Source organism: Dreissena polymorpha, chromosome 13 (assembly GCF_020536995.1).
Source record: "Dreissena polymorpha isolate Duluth1 chromosome 13, UMN_Dpol_1.0, whole genome shotgun sequence".
Taxonomy (NCBI): domain Eukaryota; kingdom Metazoa; phylum Mollusca; class Bivalvia; order Myida; family Dreissenidae; genus Dreissena; species Dreissena polymorpha.
The window spans coordinates 50,317,259-50,328,045 of NC_068367.1; positions in this window are offsets into that span (position 1 = coordinate 50,317,259).

Here is a 10,787-nt window from a genome sequence, read left to right on the forward strand (position 1 = left end):
TATTTCATTGTTCATTTTATTTACATTGGTTTCCTTTTTGTTATTGGTATCCGTGTGCAGTTTTCATTAATGGAACAGAACTGTGTAGGTTTTAAAAAATCTGCTTCATCTTTTAAGCGTAATTTCATATTTTTTTCAACTTCAAGGGGTCAAGGGAAGATGATTCTGATTTCTGAACTTATTCTTACATTGCTCATTTACGATAGGGGTTGAATACTCATTGATATGAAAACACTGTAAGAGTTTGAAAAAAAATGAATGAAAACTGTAAATTGTATAAAGAAGCTGCATTTCACAATACTTTGAAATTCAGTAAAAGATCATAATAGATTTATTGCTCCGATATTCATCATTTTCAATAGGGTTCGAGTAATATTGATATAAAACACAAGTTTGGAAAGATTCAGACGAAAGTTGTGAAATCTTTTAAACAAGTGGAAATAGTTTATTTTGTCAAATTTAATATAAAAAAATAATCTGGACTTATTGTCCCGACGTTTCTCATTTTAAATGAGGTAAAATTGCTCATTAATATGAAGACACTGTAAGTTAGGAAAGAATCTGATGGACAATGTTGACATAATCACATAACCAAGCAGTTTTCACTTTTATTTTTAAATTCAAAGAGACATAATTCTGGACTTATGGTCCGATAATGCTCATATAGAGTTTGGGTTGGGTCCTCATTGATAAAAAAAAACTGTGAAAGTTTGGGAACAATCGGATGACCATTTTGGACTTCGAACAAGGATTTCAAAATTTCTCAAATTCTAAGGAAGATAAGTATGAACGTAACGGTCGGATAATGCTAAAGGGCCCATAATCCCTGGATAGAAATACGTGTCGCGCTTCGCGCTCTTTATGTGGTTTAAAAAAAAACAACTCCGAGGAGTGCTTGAATCTAGGGAAACGGGTTGCTGGGACACAGCTCCTCCTTGATAATCGGCTGCTTCCTTTATCGCAACTCATTGTTACAATCAATAACACGTGTCGCGCTTCGCGCTCTATATGTGGTACGGATAGGCCTATGATAGACAACCATAAAAATACATGGATAATAGATGTGTTGTTTGCATTTATTTGTTAATAAAAAACACGTGTATTTTTTATAAGATATTTAAGAGATGTAAGAAATTTTAATTAACGTTGTCACCACGTTGCATCCATTAATTTTAATAAAAATGTCCAATTGTAGTAAAATGGATTTTAAAATGTCTACATAAAATAAAGCTTTATTATATATATTTACCTGACTGAATCCATTGTCAGCCGCCGAACTATTCCGTTCGTGCCGGAACCCGGGATTGAACCTTTAGATCACTGTTGCGTAAACAACATCAGTCTAACGCTCTCCTAACTGAGCTATTTCGGCTGATATTCACTTATGTTTTGTTTTTATACAAAACATCATTACAAAACCAGAAAGTTTCGCGTATTTGCCCAGTACCTGTAATCTTTCCCTTGTGATCAGTTATGTATCAGTAATTAATTATAACAATTAGCTTTGCATTATTGGCAATAAATGTTGAAATAAATGTAATAGTCACAAACGCAGTACTTATTTACACTAATTTACACAAAAAATCCCCACTATGCAAGATATTCTTAAAACAAAAATATATACATTGATCCGTAAAATAACTTCTCATTCCATAAGCGAAAAAAAAATGCATTACATACTAGTCGCCGCCAATCATATGTCTCTTCTGATTAGTGCAATGGTATTTTTGTAGATTTCTTAAAAAGCTAGAGCTTCCATTTAATATAAGTTCACTGACAGGCCACATAATAGTGGTATATTTATCTTTCGATACCATTATGTTATATGTGGCAGTGACAGGGACAATTATGTTTGCGGCTAAAAATCTCAGTTTCAGAGTTTTATATATTTCATTTCCACTTCTTTTAACAAATAAAATTAGAAAAACGTAGGTTTATACCATAGTTATATTTTGAGATATCGACATACCACTAGCACATAGTGACTTTTAAATATGGGTACTAAAACATAAACAGAAGATAAACACAGTAAAATGAACACTTTACAATAATAGCAATAGTATGCAACATTATTCCACTAATTTCTTTTATCCAGAACAAGACACACACAATCATGTGATTCGTTTCCTCTGATACATTTTTAAAGTATGGTTTCCATAAGAAAAGAATTCAATGAGCCAGCTGGAAGCCTTAATGTTCCAATGAAATAGCTTGTCTTGAAGCTGGAATCAACTGTTTTACAAAGAATTAAGCTTGTTGAATATACTGAAACACACGGCGGTTTTTAGACGGTTATTCCTAAATTGTGAGCATATTTATGCATATTTGCATCACAAAAAAATAAAATAAAATAAAATATTCTTACTAAGTATAATAACATGTCGGATATTAAGCGATCGCATATTCCGTGTCAATGTGCTGATTATTAAACAGCGACGGAACAATGTTCATATGTCCATTTACACAGTATAAACAACAAAGAGCATGCAAAACAAAATCAAATCAGGAACATGCGCTATTACTTTAACGTGGAAACATGACTCTTTCTGTTTCGTAAAAGCAGGTTCAGTTCACAAAAAACTGTGGCATCTTAAAACTGATATTTATAATATGATTGTGTTGTAGTACAAATTAAACAATGAACATTTTTATCGTCTGTTGCGAAACCTTCAGATTTGAAAATTTATTATACCGTTTATGTAAAATGGTACCAACAGGAAAAATACGATTGTTTACCAGATTAAGTAAACAAAACATCTCAGAAACTACCATTAAAAATGTTCCCCTTCCACTGACATTTCTTAGAGAGACTTAAAAAAGAGTATGGTTCATTTAACAAGATCAGTTTCAGGTTTTTTAATTAATAATATTAGCAAAGAAATGTACTTCGATTGCAATTAAGATAAGGTGGCTCTTCCTTTTGCGTGATCTGATTAGTTGCTGATAATACGTCTGGACTTGGTAATTGTTAACACGTAATGCATGCAGTGAGGTGTATCATCTGTGGTTTGATTTTTATGGAAGTATATTTGCGCCACTACTTACCAGATGAAATAACGTGAAAATAATGTCGGATTTTGCGAAAATAACAGATAACAGATAAATTTTCACGAAATTAAAATAAATTATGTTAACACGAATTTTTCCCTGTTAGTGCTCTAAACTGCCACCACATATAGATAAATTAAAGTTTTCATAAATCCTTTTTCTCGAAAACAGATAACTTTTCATGAAACCTTGGAAATAATTCATTTTCACGAAAAGAGTAAAATAACGGAAGACTTTTCTTGAAAACTTTTCACGAAACCTATGGAATTATATTTGTGCCACCACTTAACAACTTAAAATAACATGAAATTAATGGAGGATTTCGCGAAAAAGAAATTCTTTTAGCGAAAACAGATACATTTTCACGGTAATAAATATATTATGTTAACACGAATTTATGCATTTTAGTGCCCTAAACTGCCAACACATACAGATAAAATTTTCATGAAAATAATGGAATATTTCGCGAAAACAAATAACTTTTCTCGAAATCAGATAACTACATGAAATTATGAATATAAATTCGCGAAAGATGCCAGTTATATAAAATTAGATGCTCTTTAATCGGTGAACATTGTCTTTATCCTACATACCAAGATCTTGAGTGTACGTGCATACTATAGCAAGTAGTAAGTTTCCTGTTATTGATTTATTTTTAATGTAAATGCATCTTTGTTGACGAAAATACATGAAGCTGTTTTTACATATTTATTTTCAAAAACATCGCGAAAGTTGCCAGATCTAAAAATAGATGCACTTCAGAGCCTTTAACGTGAATACCTAAAGTGGTGTTCTACGCGTGGTCTGTAAGAATGTTTTAATTAACTAATACAAAGTAGATCTATTAATTGTATAAAATAATGATATTAATTGTTATTAAAAATGTTTGTTTTGTTTTTGGTCTACACTACTTTTATAAATATAATCTGGGAAGGCACGTATTCATAAAAATCAATGTTTTCAGTGGTAAACAATAACAGGAAACTTACTACTTGCTATAGTATGCATGTAAGGTTAATACGTTCAAATATTCTTTGCATTTTCTATGTTGTCCATTCAATATTGCAATTTTCATCACTTAAGCTTATTGAACATGGGAGACGATTCGTGTTAAAAGTGATTTTAGATTAGACCTAGTTACACCCATTTTACTGCAATGCTATTCATAATTGTAAACTTTACTGATGTATATGTATCCATTGTTAATTTAGGTTCGATAGTCTTTCATTAATGTATATCCTATTGTTCTCATTTTGAGTTCGTACCTTCTATCTAATTGTTATTGTTGTAATTCTAAAACATTTGCCTTTTTGGAAATTAAATGTTACAAGACTAGTATAAATGTCTAGAGATATTTTTCATAAAGGGGGAATGTGTATGAGTGGTCATTATGATTATTATGAAAAAACATACACTCGAAAATCACTGTAAGATAGGTAAATTTCTCTCTATGTTGTATATGTGTCTATGTGTCATCAAACGTTGTTTATGACCAATATCTTGTATGCATCAATTTGCAGCTGTTGTGATATTCAGTCCCTTGTCATGTGTGCTTTCAGCAATGTTCTTTGATGACATGCATGTATTGTCCGGTCAGAACGTGATATATCAGAAAGATTTTGACTTGTCGGGACTTAAATAACTTGTGTAACAGATTGCCAATTACTGACTAAGCTACGCTTTGACTATGTACTGTCGAAAGACAAACTTCATTTTCGTAGATTAATGTAGTCAAGTTTTGACTATTGACATCGCATTTTCCCAACCTGGCGACGTTGAAATTATATATTTGGTGACAGAAATAGAAAAAAGGCGTCAACAGCAACACAAATTTCACGCACTTGAATAGTTAATACAGTGGAAGATGCTGAGAGCTCTTAAAGTTACACCGCTCGAACACATTCTTTTTAATTTGAAACATTCAACGGTATTTCAATAATAAAAACGCTGTTGACACCAATAAGTCATTATAACGTATTACCCAAAATATGAAACAACTAAACAACATTCGTATACAAACTCATATTTCAAAGACATTTATTCTTGAAATGAAATGTCATGTATTACTAGTATCACATATTATAAAACCTCTTTTTCGTCGCAGACCTCACTCTTCACGGGTATCAATGTTAAATATACCCATCATTTGACTGTGATATTTAAGTATTTTTGGAATTATATATCTCGGAATAATTAAAAACAATAAACCCATGTGAAGATGCATTAATGAAGTTACACACCTGTTACTAAAAAATAAGGTGAATTTTTTCCTAATTAATATCGGACAAACAATTCACTAACATCAATTAATTATTAACAAATGACCACAATTCCGAAAGTACGTTATTTGTTGTGTACAAAAAATGAAGTTAATATCAATCGAATAATTTCTCTAAGCAATCTGAATGTGTGGATTGTTACACTGTAGCAATTCAGATGAAGAGTATATTCTATGCCTACTCATCGCATATTAATATATACTGATATATGTGTCTACTTGTAAAATATATATGACACAAAATATATCAGAAAAAAACATCGCCTACCCATCAATTTAGCTCAATTATTAATTTTCGACTCGGCTTGTACAGAAAACTATCCCTTGGTACTCTCAAGTATATTTCATGGTATCACATGTACTGAAAATAGTATCAAAAGCACCCCGCCATACTACGGTGTACGCTTTAGTATATTGTCCGTACCTCGATCACTTCGAGCATACTTTAAAGTACACGGGGTTCTTTTAAGAAGTACCTGAGCCGACACTGACCATTCGATCATGACTGCATCATTTATGCTTTAAAGCAAAAACGACATACGAGTACTAATCGACAGTTCATTACTTTATTTACTAAAAGCTCTCCAGACGAGTTATTATGCATCATCCTGTGTTCAACATATTTCATTTTGTTGTATTGACCTTCATATTGGTTATTTCATCTGGAAAAAGTGTGTTTCTTACGGTTTGATAAGATATAAAGAACATGTGTAGATTTATTAATTGATTGATTTTTATTCAGGTTTGAAACACATAATATACAAGTTATAAATCAAATTTACATAATAATTTTTACTGAAAGTATTTGTGAGATTGCTGCAGAACAAAACATATGGTCTAAAAACTACCATTAAAATAGCTGAAGTGTAGCTTTCGATAGATTTTTTTAATTTAATTCATCAGTAAACATGACTGTTTTATGGTCACGAGTGGATTGTAATTATTACATGAATAAGTTGTCTTTGTAATGTATTGCTCGTTTCACCTAATGAACGTGAATAATAATTAGCCGGAACTAAGTGATTACAATTGATTATGCCACGTATAATGGAGACGCTGACATGATATTTTAAAGTTTTATCATATCCTTATCCGATAATACTTCTTAGCTCTACACATGTGGGCCACTACCACTATTTGTTGGAGACAAACACAACGGATTGATAATTAAAACAATAATAAAAATCAAATAATAATAAATGTCATTAAACGTACACAACTAAACTAAACACGTTTTTATTTTAATTTAATACACATACTAGCTTTTTTCAAATTTCCACATGTATTGGGATTGGCTGAATGTATCTGAAAGAAAACAGGTAGTGATAACGTGACCAAATAATTCCCTCATTAACAGAGGGTGACGACCCTTCTGCATCGGCAAATATGAGTACAAAAACGATCAAGTACAGACGATCCTGACCGTAACAATCACAATCCCACTTCTGAAAGTCATTTTAAGACCATGACTAAACGGTTCAAAGCCCATGAGGAATTCTCAGTTAATGTTGACTGAGTTCTGGCTGAAAATATTAATGAGCTTTTTGTTAAGGGCATCGGTGAAGGCCGATACGCGGAATTGACCAGTCGCAAAATACGCTTATTCCATTATTCCGACAGTCTTTGTTTGTCGGACCATGTGGCCGCAATAAACGAAATCATACTGATTATTACTTGAGTTTGATTGACAGCTGGCGAGTGGTCAATTGACAAAGGGTGAGATAAATCCTGAAAATTGTGATGGTCTTGTTGTGTTTAAGTTGAACCAACTGGTCTGGGATGCTTTATCGCCTATGGCCAGAACACGGGACAAACATATGCAAACCATCGAAACATCCGTGATAAAATCAGCTGTGATCTTGACAAAAGTTTTCAAAAAATTAGCAAGCATTGAAAAGAATAAAAATTGGGAACAATAATTGGTGAGTGTAATGACTCACGGACTTTACTTGGTCACGCTAACAGACAGATCAGTTTGACACGTGAAGATTTTTTGTGGCCGAACCTGAATGCCGAGTACAGTCACCTGTGTAATAACAGTAGACCTGTGATTTCATATCTGTTTGGTGATGATATATTAAAATCTGCCAGGGAACGTGTTCCACGTTACGGTTTTAAAGGTGACAAAGCACGTGGTAGCCGTGGAAGAAGTCAATTTTACTTTGACAAGCAAGAAAGCGCAGAGTAAAAAACTACATCCCTAGTATGTCGTTGAGGGAAGTAGCGAGGCAATAATTAATGTAAGTATATGTGTTGTGGCTGGTAGATTAAACAAATAAGTTTCAGAATGGCGCAAATAAACAGATGACCCACATATTATTGATATTATTGAAAATTGTCATTTTGATATTAAAACAGATATTTTATCAGATTTATTCCATCAGAACTATCAATAGAAATTTGAAATTTAATGAAAGAGAAAATATTGCTGTCTACATAGAAATAAATAAATTGCTCCATCTTGGGGTTTTGAAAAAAGTTGAGCCAGAATATTTAGCACCATTTTTTCTACGGCCAAAGAAACATTGCAAATATCAAATGATTCTTAATTTCAAGAAATTAAATAAGCACATTCCATATAAACATTTTAAAATGGATACCTTTGATAAGGCTTTTGCCTTGATTAATCCTGGTACATATATGACATCAGTTGATTTGCGTCATACATATTAGTCATTGACAATTGCTGAGGAACAGCAAACATACTTTTGTTTTAAATGGAACAATAATATATATCAATATAATGCAACTCAGGAATCATAGATTCATAGCTTACTATGTGGTGATACACAAGATGAGTGTAAAACCATGTATCAGATACTGTTGATCTATGTCAAAGGTGGGTTTCATGATAAATGAAGAAAAATCACCTTTTAGCCATCTGAAAAGATTATGTTCTTACGAAATATCATTATTAATAACTGTTAGATTGACAGAGGAAAGACACAATAATATTATAAAAGCATGTAAAGAATTGGTATGTCTTCTACAAACACCTATAAGACAAATCGCAAAAGTCATTGGATTTATGGTTACCAGTTTGTTCAACTGTTGAATATGGAAAGTTGCATTATAAATACTATCACTGAAACAAAAATTACAATTCTTTAATTCTCATATAAGACTGTATGAAACAAGATATAATGTGGTGGATACAGGAATCGCATAAACAAAACAGAACAATCTTTAGAGAAAATTAAGATATAAGGCTCTATTCTGATGCATATTTAGAAGGCTGGGTGCATTTTGCGAAGGTGTACGTATTAGTGGTAGATGGTCAGGCACAAACAAACAGGCCCGGAGTTAAAAGCAAGCATGTTTGGTTTGAAGTCGTTTAGTATGTCAGTAAGAGATGAAAAATCTTCAAGTTTGTTTTTCATAATTCCACAGCAGTTTGCTACGTCAACAATATGGGTGGTATTAAATATGAAGAATGCAATTAAGTAGCTGATAAAATTTGGAATTGGTGTATATAAAAAACCCATACGGTTAACATGTTCCCATGTTGCAGGGTCAAAAATTGCGAAGAAGACAAAGCTTCCAGAAATTTTTATGATAAACTGGAATGAAAATTACATTCCAAAAGTGTTGCAAATATATGTTATAAATGGGGAGTACCCGATATTGACCTGTTCGTAACCAGGTTAAATGCTCAAATACCATGTTATTGTTCCTAGAAATCTGATACTTAAGCACAACTCATAGATGCATTTTCTTGTAATGGGAACACATGGAATTGTGTTTATTTATTCCCTCCTTTTATTTTGTTGAGACGATGCATCTAGAAAGTCAGACAAGATCAGGCAACAGGCATTGTGATCGCACCATTATGCCCAACACAGACGTTGTTCCCACGGTTTATGGAAATTCTAATGGATATACCAATAATCATCTTGAAACGGCACAAGCTACTTCGACTTCCATATCAAGACGCGGAACATCCACTGAGGAAAAAACTCAAGCATGCATAGTTGTATGCAAAGTGTCCGGGAAAGGTTTAGAAAACAAGGTGGTTCAGAACAGTGTCCAAACATACTTATGTGTTCTGGAAAAAAGGAACAAAGAAACAGTACCAGTCTTCATATCAAGATGGATTTGTTACTGTAGTAAAAGGCAAATCAATAAGATTTCTCCAAATCAGGCAGACGTAATTGAATGTTTAACTGAACATTATAACAATGGACTTGGTTATGGCAATAGAAACTCAGCCATATCTTTTCTTGGTTTTAATTATGAAGGATTCCTTTGAAATAATCAACCGTCAGTTTCCGAAAAACAGCATGTCACGGTTTCCGAACAAAAAAATGACTGCACCCAAAGATTTTTATGTTACGGACTACAACTTGTTAATAAATGTATGATTTTGCTTCCATTTAATAAAGTGACAATTTCAAGGCCGATACACTTGAAATATGAAGGCTAGTCTGTCCTTTGGCCTATGTCTATGAATATATCTGTACGATCGGCAATGTCCGTAACCACTCGGAAAATGTTGGCACACACAAAATATTATCAAAATTCATATGTTTTCCGCAGATATTCTACCACTTTCCTAGTGTTTGACAATCTATAAATGATTTTTAAGTGAAAGCACATTGATCAGCCAGGAACAATGTCTATAACCGCGAAAACAAATATTCGAAACTTTTCGGTTTACAATTGTATTTTTAAACAGCTTTCATGCAGCATGAAATTGAATGTTCAGTAAGATTAGTCTTTCATTTTTCTTGATTGTGTAATTCCGAACTGTTTAATCCAAACAGAAAAAAGAGCTCTTAAACCTTATTCAAGGGGCCGTCCAACTGATTTTGGCATGTATTGAAGCATGTCATTAAATGCTTTATATTGATAAATGTTAACATTGACCTAAAAATCTCCAGTAAAAAAACAAGTATACAATTTTAAAAAAGGAAAAAAGTAACCCTCAACAGGGCTCGAACCACTGACCCGTGGAGTCCTGGAGTAAAATTTCTTCCGCCTAAACCACTCGACCATCCATGCTCATACTTAAAGCGGATGCATTTTTTACCTATATAAGCAGGGGGGGGGGGCATGCGTATACGGGAGCTTACCGCGTTTAAGTTAGAAATTTGGAACAAAATTTCCAAGATGGCGTCGTTTTAGTGTTTTTCGTGAAGGAGTAGAGGATATTTTCACCCGGTAAGCCAGTTAATATTAATATTTCTTTTAAATGAATAAGCCCTTTCGGCTCTACGGTGTTTGTGCTCCCCTCGGGTTTTTGTTTAAATACCGTAGACGTCGGAATTAGAAAGTTATTGAAGCAAAACCGTCGACAAATGTAATGTTTAATTTCTTGACCTTCGAGATGTTGGATGTTCGAATATCATTTCCTCTCACAATAGACAGTATTTGTACATGTTTACAGTAAAATATAACATAAATCACGATTATTTTTTTATCGCGACTCGTTTTTATGTCTATTAACTCATGAAATGCCGAA